Source organism: Scyliorhinus torazame, chromosome 3 (genome assembly GCF_047496885.1).
Source record: "Scyliorhinus torazame isolate Kashiwa2021f chromosome 3, sScyTor2.1, whole genome shotgun sequence".
In the NCBI taxonomy this organism is placed as follows: domain Eukaryota; kingdom Metazoa; phylum Chordata; class Chondrichthyes; order Carcharhiniformes; family Scyliorhinidae; genus Scyliorhinus; species Scyliorhinus torazame.
In genome coordinates this window covers 295,454,650-295,466,821 of record NC_092709.1, presented here as the reverse complement: position 1 = coordinate 295,466,821, position 12,172 = coordinate 295,454,650, and the positions used below count along the sequence as shown (strand labels likewise).

General features: G+C 47.1%; 1 protein-coding gene across 1 annotated transcript in view; it reads left to right on the top strand.

Annotated features, from left to right (window-relative positions):
- The window catches only part of LOC140409183 (mitogen-activated protein kinase 4-like), a 248,814-nt gene that overhangs the window by 120,467 nt on the left and 116,175 nt on the right, over window positions 1–12,172 (top strand). The window lies entirely within an intron of this gene.

Genomic DNA, 12,172 nt, shown 5'->3' with positions numbered 1-12,172 from the left:
GGAAGTATTTTAGAGTTAATAAGAACATAAGAACTAGGAGCAGGAGTAGGCCATCTGGCCCCTCGAGCCTGCTCCACCATTCAATGAGATCATGGCTGATCTTTTGTGGACTCAGCTCCACTTTCCGGCCCGAACACCATAACCCTTAATCCCTTTATTCTTCAAAAAACTATCTATCTTTATCTTAAAAACATTTAATGAAGGAGCCTCTACTGCTTCACTGGGCAAGGAATTCCATAGATTCACAACCCTTTGGGTGAAGAAGTTCCTCCTAAACTCAGTCCTAAATCTACTTCCCCTTATTTTGAGGCTATGCCCCCTAGTTCTGCTTTCACCCGCCAGTGGAAACAACCTGCCCGCATCTATCCTATCTATTCCCTTCATAATCTTATATGCTTCTATAAGATCCCCCCTCATCCTTCTAAATTCCAACGAGTACAGTCCCAGTCTACTCAACCTCTCCTCGGAATCCAACCCCTTTAGCTCTGTGATTAACCTAGTGAATCTCCTCTGCACACCCTCCAGTGCCAGTACGTCCTTTCTCAAGTAAGGCGACCAAAACTGAACACAATACTCCAGGTGTGGCCTCACTAACACCTTATACAATTGCAGCAGAACCTCCCTAGTCTTAAACTCCATCCCTCTAGCAATGAAGGACAAAATTCCATTTGCCTTCTTAATCACCTGTTGCACCTGTAAACCAACTTTTTGCGACTCATGCACTAGCACACCCAGGTCTCTCTGCACAGCAGCATGTTTTAATATTTTATCATTTAAATAATAATCCCTTTTGCTGTTATTCCTACCAAAATGGATAACCTCACATTTGTCAACATTGTATTCCATCTGCCAGACCCTAGCCCATTCACTTAGCCTATCCAAATCCGTCTGCAGACTTCCAGTATCCTCTGCACTTTTTGCTTTACCGCTTATCTTAGTGTCATCTGCAAACTTGGACACATTGCCTTTGGTACTCAACTCCAAATCATCTATGTAAATTGTGAACAGTTGTGGGCCCAACACTGATCCCTGAGGGACACCACTAGCTACTGATTGCCAACCAGAGAAACACTGGCCGTCTATGACCGAGCCAGTTCTACCTCTGAAGAGAGACACAATCAGATTATCCAGAGACACCCTGTTCGAAAGAGCTTAGCCATGCCCCGTCATTCCGAGGCATGCCTTGTCATTCCGTGCCTCTCCCAAATTGTCAGATGTATACCCCCCTTCTGTTTCATTTAGGTGCTTCACAATCCAGGGGGTCCCAATCGTCAGCTCCTTTGACATTAAAGGTCATGATCTTGGGCGGCACTGTGGCACAGTGGTTAGCACTGCTGCCTCACAGCGCCGAGGGCCCGGGTTCGATCCCGGCCTTCGCTCACTGTTCGTATGGAGTTTGTCCATTCTCCCCATATCTGCGTGGATCTCAACCCAAAGATGTGCAGGGTAGGTGGATTGGCCACACTAAATTGCCCCTTAATTAGAAAAAAACAATTGGGTACTGTAAATGTTTCTTAAAAAAGAAAAAAAAAGTTTGTGATCTTATCATGCAAGATGATTACAGGTTGATACTCTGGGGTCGGCAGTTCACTCCAGAAGGTGTTTAAAAGGTGGGCACCGTCACCCTTGGGTGAGAGTTGTCTAGCCTCAATGCTTATCTGTCCTTTACAATGTCTATACTGTTACGGACGTCTGGTAAGACCCCAAGAGTGGCTCAGATACTGGAGCAGAAGCACAAGGTTTAACACATTTTTTAAGACTGTGCCGAAAGATTGATTCGCTCCACGTGTGATTGCATAAAAAAAGGACTTAGTTATTTTTACAAATAAAACTTTATTAAAACAAAATAAAACTTTTAAACATTAAACCTAAAAAGAACAGCTTACATATTATCTCTTAACCCTAATACACAACTTCCCATTAAACAGCAAGCAAATTGAACATACAGCTGGCTCTCAACTCTACTTATGCAGGCAGGCACAAATGATGCTTGCATTTACAGAACATATTCCTGTTGTTAGTGTCGCTCCTTTAGCCTCCTTTTCGAAAGCCTATCTATGTGGCAGCTTTTCACGACCTCTCCCGATGGCTTTCCAAATCCTTCGCCCCACCTGTTTGAACAGGATCCTTTTTCTCTCTCTGAGCTCCACCCAGCCCCTCACACAATGGTTCTGTCCTGGGGTGTCCAGACCTGAACTCATCATTGCTATCTGAGCTTTTGATTGCTCACTGCTGTTTACACAAAAGCACAGGGCCATGCTATCTTTGGAATTCTCTACCCCAGAGGCCTATGGATGCTCAGTCACTGAGTATATTCAAGGCACAAGTCAATGTTTTTTGGATGCTAAGGGAATTAGGGGCATCAAGTTAGTGGGGAAAGTGTTGGGGTAGAAGATCGGCCATCATCGTATTGAATGGTTGTACAGGCTGGAGGGTAGGATGGCCAACTCCAGCTCCTGTTTCATATGTTCTGATTTTAAAATTGAGGTGTTGTTGGGCATTGGTGAACCAGAGAGTCACCATTACTGAAACTAGCTTTCAATTCCTGATTTTATTAATTGAATTTAAGTTCCCCCAGCTGCCATGGTGGGATTTGCACCCTGTTCGCAACAAGTTAGCCTGAGTCTCTAGGTTACAATCCAATGACATTACTTTTTTTAAAAATGTACTTTATTCCAAACATATTCAAAAGTACAAAAACATAAATAATCCGGGGAACTTTCTCCCCAACTCACAGTTTTACAGTCTGTACAAGTTTGTCCACATTTTCACCTCCCTCCCCCCTCCCTCCTGTGACAAACAATTCCTCAAACATGGTCATGAACAGTCCCCACCGTGTCTCAAAGCCCTTCAGTGATCCTCCCCAATTCCAACTTAACCGTCTCCAACTGGAGGAAGTCATACAGGTCCCCCAGCCATGCCGTCACCCCCGGTGGCGACGCCGACCGCCATTCCAGCAGAATTCTTCGCCGGGCAGCCAGAGAAGCGAAGGCCACCACCAGGCCTCCATCTGCTCTGACATTTCCGATACCTCATAAATCGCCACCATAGGATCCTGCCCGGCCTCTACCCCCCACAGTCTTTGCTACCCGTATATGTCCCCAATCCTACCCTCCCCTTCCCCGTATGGGAGCAGCAACTGTTCCCATAGGGTATATTTCAGCAGCCTGGGAAAACCTTTCCACACCTTCCATGCAAAGTCCCTAATTTGTATATATCTAGATTCACTTCCCCTTGTGAGCTCTACCCTCCCCTGCCAGACTTGCGAACATCTCCTCCAAATGTAAATCCCCCGCCTTCACCAGCCCCACCTCTCATACATGCCTTCTGTCTGCCCCGGTTTGAACACATGGTTCTCACACAGCGGTGTTAACACCGACAGCCCCTCCGTTCTAAAGTGTCACCTGAGCAGGTTCAACATCATAATCGTGGACTGTACCACCGAGCTCACTGTACCTCCTCTGTGCCAGCGGTAGCGCCGCCTTCATCGTGCCCCTCAGGCTGGACCACCTACAGGATTCCTCCTCCACCCTAACCCATTCTACACCCTCTCTTTCCGCCATCACCTCACCTTCTTCACATTCGCCGCCCGATAGTAATGTAGCAGTCTGGGAAACGCTAACCCTCCCTTTCTGCCTCTGCCTGGGTAGCAGGGCCCTTTTTACCCTTGGCACCTTTCTCGCCCATATAAACTCCGAAATCACGGCATCCAACTTCCGGAAAAAGGCCTTTGGAATAAAAATCTGGAAAGTCTGGAATATGAATAGGAACCTTGACAGGACATTCATTTTTACCACTTGGACCCTCCCCGCGAGTGTCAAGTGTAGCGAATCCTATCTCCTAAGGTCCTTTATCTCCTTCACCAAATTTGTTCAGTTCCATTTATGCAATGTCGCCCACTCCCCCGTCACCTGGATCCCCAGATACCTAAACCTATCCCTGGCTAACCTAAATGGCAACACCCCTAAGTTAGCTCCCCGACCCGCCTTGTTCACCAGAAATACCTTGCTTTTCCCCCCCGTTCAACTTATAACCTGAGGAAGCCCCAAACTTATCTAACAAACCATAATTCTCTCCACACACTCCAGCGGTTCTTCATAAGATATTGGAACAGAAGTAGGCCATTCAGCCCATCAAATCTGACACATACAACAGCAGGTCATCTGCATACAGTGACACCCGGTGCTTCCTACTCCCCCTTCTAATCCCCTGCCACTCTGCCTACCCCCTAAGGGCTATTGCTAGCAAAGAATAATGGCGACAGCAGACACCCTGCCTCGTTCCCCTATGCAACCCAAAATTCCGTGAGCTCGCCTCGTTTGTCCGTACACTCATCACTGGGGCCACATACAACAGACACACCTATGCCACAAACATTAGCCCGAACCCAAACCTTCCCAGACCGCGAACAGGTACTGCCACTCCACCCGGCCAAAAGCCTTCTCCATGTCCATAGACACCACTACCTCCGGTACCCTCCCCTCAACAGGGTCAGGATCACATCAATAATCGCCTAATACTACTAGAGAGTTACCTGCTCTTCATGAAGCCTGTTTGGTCCTCTGCAACCACCCCACACTTTCACATCTGTGTTCAACAGTGATATGGGCCTGGATGGCCCCCACAACATAGGGTCCTTCCCCTTCTTCGGAATTAGCCCCCACCAACAGCTCTCGGCTCACAAGAAAAATAAATTCTGGAGTATACTTTGTACACGTGCGAGAATAAGGAGTACTCCCTCTCCCCCGGGTTCTTAAACTTCCACGGGTCCACCATGCCCATCCTTTCCATAAACCCTCCCGGCTCCTTCACCATACGCAGCCTTCCCATTGACCTGGGGCTTGACCTGTCTATCCTCGGTTCCAGCAAGCAATTAAAGTCCCCTCCCATAAGCAACTGATGCGCGTCTAGGTCCGGAATCGATCCCAGCAACCCTTCACAAACCCCACGTCATCCCAATTCGGTGCATATACATTCACTAGCACCACCGGCGTGCCCTCCAACACCCCGCTCACTATCTCCACCCAGGTCCCACACTTCCTTGGCCCCTACAAACCCCATCTTCTTACTCAATAGGATGGCCACCCCCCATGACTTGGAGTCAAACCCCGAATGAAATACCTGACCTACCCGTCCCTTTCTCAACCTAACCTGATTGCTCATCCGGAGCTGTGTCTCCTGCAGAAAGACCACCCCTCTTTTCCAGCTCCTCAAGTACACGAAGACCCAAGACCTCTTCACCAGCCTGTTCAGTCCCCGTACATTCCATGTTACGAACATCACCGGAGGCTTGCGCCTCCATTCCCCTTTACTGTTTGCCATCCTCCCCTACCGATTCTGTCCCCTCTAATTTCACCCTAAACTGGGCCCATCCATGATGGCTCCCTTCTCCGCCATGATTACACTTCTCCTCCTACACTGCCGCGTCACATCCCGCTCCCCCTTCCCCACCCCCCCTTGGCCAACCGGTGCGGCCATCTCCCCCACCTCAATTACATTCAACAGTATTACCTGCCAGCATGGCAGCTCCTGCCCGAAGACTCCGCCTAACTACCTCTCCACCCCTCCCCCTGCCCTTTCCTCCTTGATCTGTATAAATGGCTCCTTATGGACCTCCCCCTCCCCCAGCCAAACAAAGACACGTCCAAAACCAAAGGTAACCTCCCGAAATAAACACCACCACAGGCAGCTGGAGGGGGCGGGCGGGCGGGTGGGGGGGGGGGGGGGGTGGGGGGGGGGGGGGTTGGAGGTGCCCTCTTACAAACTTATTACCCCTTAACAAATGATCGGCACAATGAAATCACCCCACCCGAGAAGAAAAAGAAACCCACTCTCCGGCCCCACGCTACCCGCAGCCTCCGAACTCCGTTGCTCCTCCGTCTCCCATCAACTTTCAGTTCTCCTCCAGTTTATGATCTCTAATAAAGTCATTGGCCTCCTCTGGGGTTTTGAAATAGTACTCCCAGCCTTCGAAGGTCACCACAGGTTTGCCGGATACAGCACCCCACACCTTGGATAAAGAGCCGCCTTGGCCCTATTGAGCCCAGCACACCTTTTCTCCAGCTCCGCTCCAATGTCCTGATATATTCGGACTGCACTCCTCTCCCATTTGCAGTACTGCTTCTCCCTGGCCAACCGCAGGATCTTCTCTTTCTCCACAAACCCGCCTCACAATCACCGCCCTCGGCAGCTCCCCCGCTCTCGGCTTCTGCCTTAGAGATCTGTGCACTCTATCCACCTCCGGGGCTTTGACCAGCAGCCTCTCCAGTCCTGCCAACACCCTTGAGACGTATCTCGTGGCACTCGTGCCTTCCACTCCTTCAGGCAGGCCGACGATACGCAAGTTCTGCCTTCTGGATCTGTTCTCCTAGCCTCTATCTTCGCTCTTAGCGACTTGCAAAGGTCCCTCAGGGGCCCCAGCTCTTCCTCCAATGCCACCACCCAATCGTTTCGCCCAGACATCACCCTCTCCGTCTCCCGGATCAGCGAGCCCTGTGCCTCGAAGCACTTCTCGGCTCTCTCCATTGAGCTTTTCGGGTGTGCAGCCGCTCCTTCAATGCCTTCGATTGGTCTTCCTGCATCTCCTTTCTTTTTGGCGGAACTCCTCTCTAATAAACGCCATCAGCTGCTTCATCTGGGGTTTTCTAACCTTCGACAACCGTTCACCCTCTGCCATTTTCCCAATTGTTGCTGTGCCACCGGTCTCCTCCAGTTCCTTGGCCAGGTCTTCAACCTTCTTCTGCCGGGTCTGATAACCAGCAGACATGCCACTCCCAGGGGGGACCTTCTCCTCCACAACTTCAGCTTCACTTTCCCGTCACAATTCCACCGTTTTCGGGTAAAAAGAACTAAATCCACGCATTCGAACCGGAGCTGCCCTGTGTGCAACCACTCACTCTATGGTCGCCACCGAAATTCTTCTCCAGTGACATTACTACTACGCCATCCTGTCGCTGGACCAGTAAACCAGAGACCCAGGGTAATGCTCCAGGGTTCGACTCCCACCACAGTAGATGGTGGAATTTAAGTTTAATAAAAGGAAAATCTGGAATTAAAAGTTTAAATATAACCGAAACCATCATCGATTATCGTAAAAGCCCATCTTGGTCACTGATGTCATTTCGGGAAGGAAATCTGCCATCTTTACGTGGTCTGGTCTACATGGGACTCCAGATCCACAGCAATGTGATGGACTCTTAATTACTCTTAAACTACTCAGTTCAAGGGCAATTAGGGATGGGCAATAAATGCTGGCCCAGTCAGCAACGCCCACGTCTCATGAAAGAATAAAAAGAAACTCGAAGTACTGTATATCAGTGACCATAGGGGTGATGGATGATCAGTGTGTGTGAGGATGCAGGCGCAGAGTGTTCGATAAGCTCACAGTAATGCAGTCAACTGATGCGGTCAACTGATTTAAACTGGTAGAAGCCCTGACTTTGTCTGACTTCAGCAGGGCTTTTAAAATTGGGAAATAAAGGTACGTACTGACTGAACAGCCCAAAATCTGCCATCTTTACGTGGTCTGGTCTGGAAGGCCGGTCAGCAGAACATTGGGATTGTCTGTAGGTAACAAAAGCAAGGATGACAGATTCAGCAGTAGGTAAGTGAGGCGGGGCAGCTACAGGTGGCAATTTGGAGGTGGAAGTAAGTGCATTTTGGCAATGGAGGAGATAGGGGGTCAGGAGCTCAGCTCAGAATCAAATTGGAACCTGGGGTTGCACACAGTGATGCATGATCAATTGCACAAAGACGAGAGTTGAAGACAACTGAGGCTTTATTACACTAAGATGTGCGGCCTCCTACGGCAGCTGGCGAAATGGCTGCGGTATGGGGAGCACACATATTTATACTGCGCCTACTGGGCGGAGCTAGTAGGCAGGGACTACCCCCGTACCTGTAGTACAGGGCCTTACCACACGTCTCCTAATATATACAACAGTGGTGATTACCACACACAGTCTGGTTCAGTCTCAGGCAATGCTCATGAAGGGGAGTGAAATCAGTGGTTAGTGAACGGAGTTTGTAGTGGAGGCCAAGAACAATGGATTTGTTCCACTCGATATTTTACTGGGTGTAATTTCTGTTCATCCAATACTGGATGTCAGAGAAGCAAGTGTGACAAATCAGAGAGTGATAGCACCAAGGTGAGGTAATAATCCTTTTATTAGTGACACAAGTAGGCTTACATTAACACTGCAATGAAGTCAGTGTGAAGAGCTGGGTGTCGTGAGGGCATATGTGAAATGTTGCATTGTATTTTCAAATGATTCACTGTCTGTGTGGAGTTTGCACATTCGTGTCTGCGAGGGTTTCACCCCCACAAGCCAAAAATGTTCAGGTTAGGTGGATTGGCCACACTAAATTGCTTCTTAAATGGAAAAAGAAATAATTGGGTACTCTAAATTTATTTTTAAAAGACGTATTTTCAAATGATATTGCAGAGGGCTGCATGTTGATGCAAAATAGGAAGGAACCCAGGATATTTTGTTGAGGGACTTCAGAACTAATATCACAGAGGAGTAGAAAGAGAAGCCTTTGCAGTTGATTCTCTGGCGATACTAGATAGTTAAGAATGGAATCAAGCAAGGGCAGTCTTACTAATCTAGACAACAGAGAAGAGGCATTGGCGGACGATGGCATGGTCAACTGGGTCAAGCAGTGCAGACAGGCCGAGAACGATGAGGCGCTAGTGTACTGCAGCAACAGTCTCACAGAAAGTCAATTGTGACTTTGCTAAGGATCATTTCAGTGCTGTATCAGACAGATAGTGCTAACTATTACCACAGGAATCAATTCTAACGGCATTTAACAGATGGCGCAGACTATTTTGGGCTGTTCAGTAAGTACGTACCTTTATTTCCCAATTTTTAAAGCCCTCTGAAGTCAGACAAAGTCAGGGCTTCTACCAGTTTAAATCAGTTGACCGCATCTTTTTAAAGTACGGTTGCCTCAGTGATGAGATTTTGGATTCAAATACTATCTGTTTTGACAGGTCATTACTAAGTGGCAATTTCCTGTGCTTGAAAATTATATTAGTTATTTCACTTTTTGGCTTTACCATCTGTGCGTTTGGCAGACAAACCGCATCATGTACCCTTTAGCAGCACATGACTGCAGTGTTGATGACATCAGGTCTCAGCTCAAAAAAGATTTTGTTATGACAGTTAGCCTCATTATTCCTGCAGTAGGAAAGAGAAATAACGGTTCACATGTCACCTCCTGATCAGTACCCGGTGACTACTCTAGGAAAGCAAGTGCGTGCCAATTTTGAATGAAGACAGAATCAAGATTCAACTGTGATATTCCTCATGCATTTGAAAGGTTTACTGACACAGGGCTGAATTCTCCCAGCTCCATGATGGCTCGTGTGGCATGGAGACAGAGGGCGGGATGATCCAGAAAAATAGGGAGACGCTAGATCAGGATGTCTCCCTGACATATTCCCACCATATGGGAACTTTCCCAGGATGGGCTTGGAATCAGATTCGTTGCCCACTCCATGGAGTTGAGCAGCCAATTATGCTGGTTAAGGCTGGGGTGGGTGACTTTTAGATTCCTTGTTGGCATTTTGCAGCTCAGTGGAGTCAGCTTCCATGGCAGGGGCAACAGAGCTGGCGGTTCCATGCTCCATTGATGAGAACAAAAGACTGCAATATCAGCCAAGCAAAATCCAGGAAGGGTTTGCCCTCCATCCCAATGGATCTTCAGTTTATGATCTTGGTTATTTCTTCACTGCTACGTAGCCCATTGAGGGTGCCTTCATGTTGAGGCACACTCACAGTCACTGACCTAAAACAGCAGGAGCTCCCGCGTCCCTTTGTGGGGCTGCAGAGGCTCCAGAACTGGCAGCGCTATGACTAGACCTGTAGCATCTAGGGGCCCAACGACGATCATGGTGGTGGCTAATTGGGAGGCTGACTCCCTGAAGATTACTGAAGTGCTCTTACTGCCAGCCAGGTCTTGGGGGCCCAAATTCAGTCTCGTTGCCGGAGTCCTAAAGCCTGTGGGGAAATCCAGCTCTAAATATCAAGGTTAATAGAGGAACAGAATCACTAAAATAACCGTTGCTTAGTGTTTATGAAATAATTGGTGATCACTCTCACTCTTTAGATCATCAATTTGAAAGATGCCATTCGGGCCGGCACTTTAGAATGTCTATTGTTTGGAAAAAACCTGTTCAAAAGGTCTTTTGTTCCCAGTGCCATAAGCTTACTAAATAACATTTAACTTGCTCTTTTTATTTTGATTGCAGTAAGTGATATAATGGCAGAGTACAATGTGTTACGTTTGTATGGTATGGATGTATGTTATATATGCACAAATGTATGAACGTAGGTATATATGAAATATTTACTGTTTTTAACTAAGGACTGTATGATTATGTGTTATATTGAAGACAAAGTCCCACTTTTATGTGGATTGTAAAGCTCTATTCTGTTCTATAACCTTGCATGAGGCAGCCAGAGACACACAAAGGAGAGGAAACTAGAAAGAAAATGTGAACAGAGCATAATAATAATCTTTATTAGTGTCACAAGTAGGCTTGTATTAACACTGCAATGAAGTTACTGTGAAAAGCCCCTAGTCACCACATTCCGGCGCCTGTTCGGGGACACCGAGGGATAATTCAGAATGTCTAATTCACCTAACAAGCATGTCTTTTGGGACTTGTGGGAGGATACCGGAGCACCCGGAGGAACCCCACGCAGACTCAGGGAGAGCATGTAGACTCCACACAGACAGTCACCCAAGCCAGGAATCAAATCTGGGATGCTGGCACTGTGAAGCAACTGTGCTAACCACTGTGCTACTATATCTATATTAATATCATCCTATCCAGAATCAACTGCAACAAAAGGGGAGTGAGGACCTATCCCTGCTGTTAAAATATTGCAACATTAAAACCTGGACTTTTCCACCAATGGCTGTAAAAACTTGGCACAAAGCTGAAGAATTGGAATACATTATGTGAAGTAGATCTTGACTTTTTACGGTCATGTAAATTGGGTGATAATGAATTGGCAGCCCATTTTACATCCCTCCTGACTTTAATTCAATGTTGTTTTAGACTATCTCACAAAGTCAAGATCTAACCCTTTGAACTTTATGAACTTAAATTAAAATTCCAATCTTTTCCTTCTTCCCTGAAAGTGTGAGAGATACTGAGATTTAGTTCTGTGAGCAATGTCTGTGATATTTTTATTCTTTCATGGGATTTGAGCGTTCCTGGCAAAGCCAATATTTGTTGCCCATCCCGAATTGCCTTTAGGAAGATGGCGATGAGATGCCTTCTTCAACTGCTGTTGGCCGTGTGGTGTAAGTCTGTTCGGAAAGGAATTCCAGAATTTTCACTCAGCGACAATGGTGATGTAGTTCCAGGTTGGCATGGTCTCTGGCTTGGAGGGTAACTTGGAGGCGGTGGCTTACCCATGCATTTTCTGCTCTTATTCTTCTGGTGGGAGAGATTGTGGGTTTCAAGGAGGCTTAGTGATTTGCTGCAGTGCATCTTCTAGTTGTATACGCTGCTGCCACTGTGCACCGATGTATTGGAGTGAGTAGATGTTTAAAGTCTTCTGGTACATCACCCAAGTTACCACATTCACTTTCCAGCCGATTGTAGTTAGGTGTTGTAACCCTGGCTAACTAGCCCAGAAGTACAGAAGTTATTTTGTAGAGTCCTTGCTAATGTCCTTACTGAGATCAACTAATTCAGCATGGACTTTAGATCCAACCTCGGATCTGATTCAGGATCACATCATGCAGTGCATTTGTCAACAGAATCATTAAAGGAACCTCTAATAATATTGGAAAACAGATTTCCTCTATTTTTAATTCAGTTGCATCACTATATCCTCAACTGGTTATTGTTTATTTTGATTTGCTGATGTTAGTATTTGTTTGTCCTTTTATTTTTGTATTATTAGAGATATTAGAGGGGCTCATGATGCAGAGCAGCAGGGGTTCAATTCCCATACCAGCTGAGGTTATTCATGAAGGCCCACCTTCTCAACCTTGCCCCTTGCATGAGGTGTGGCGATCCTCAGGTTAAACCACCGCCAGTCAGCTCTCCCCCTCAAAGGGGAAAGCAGCCTATGGTCATCTGGGACTCTGGGAACTTTATCTTTTTTAGAGATAATCTCTATGCCCAGTTTCTGTAGATTTTCTATGC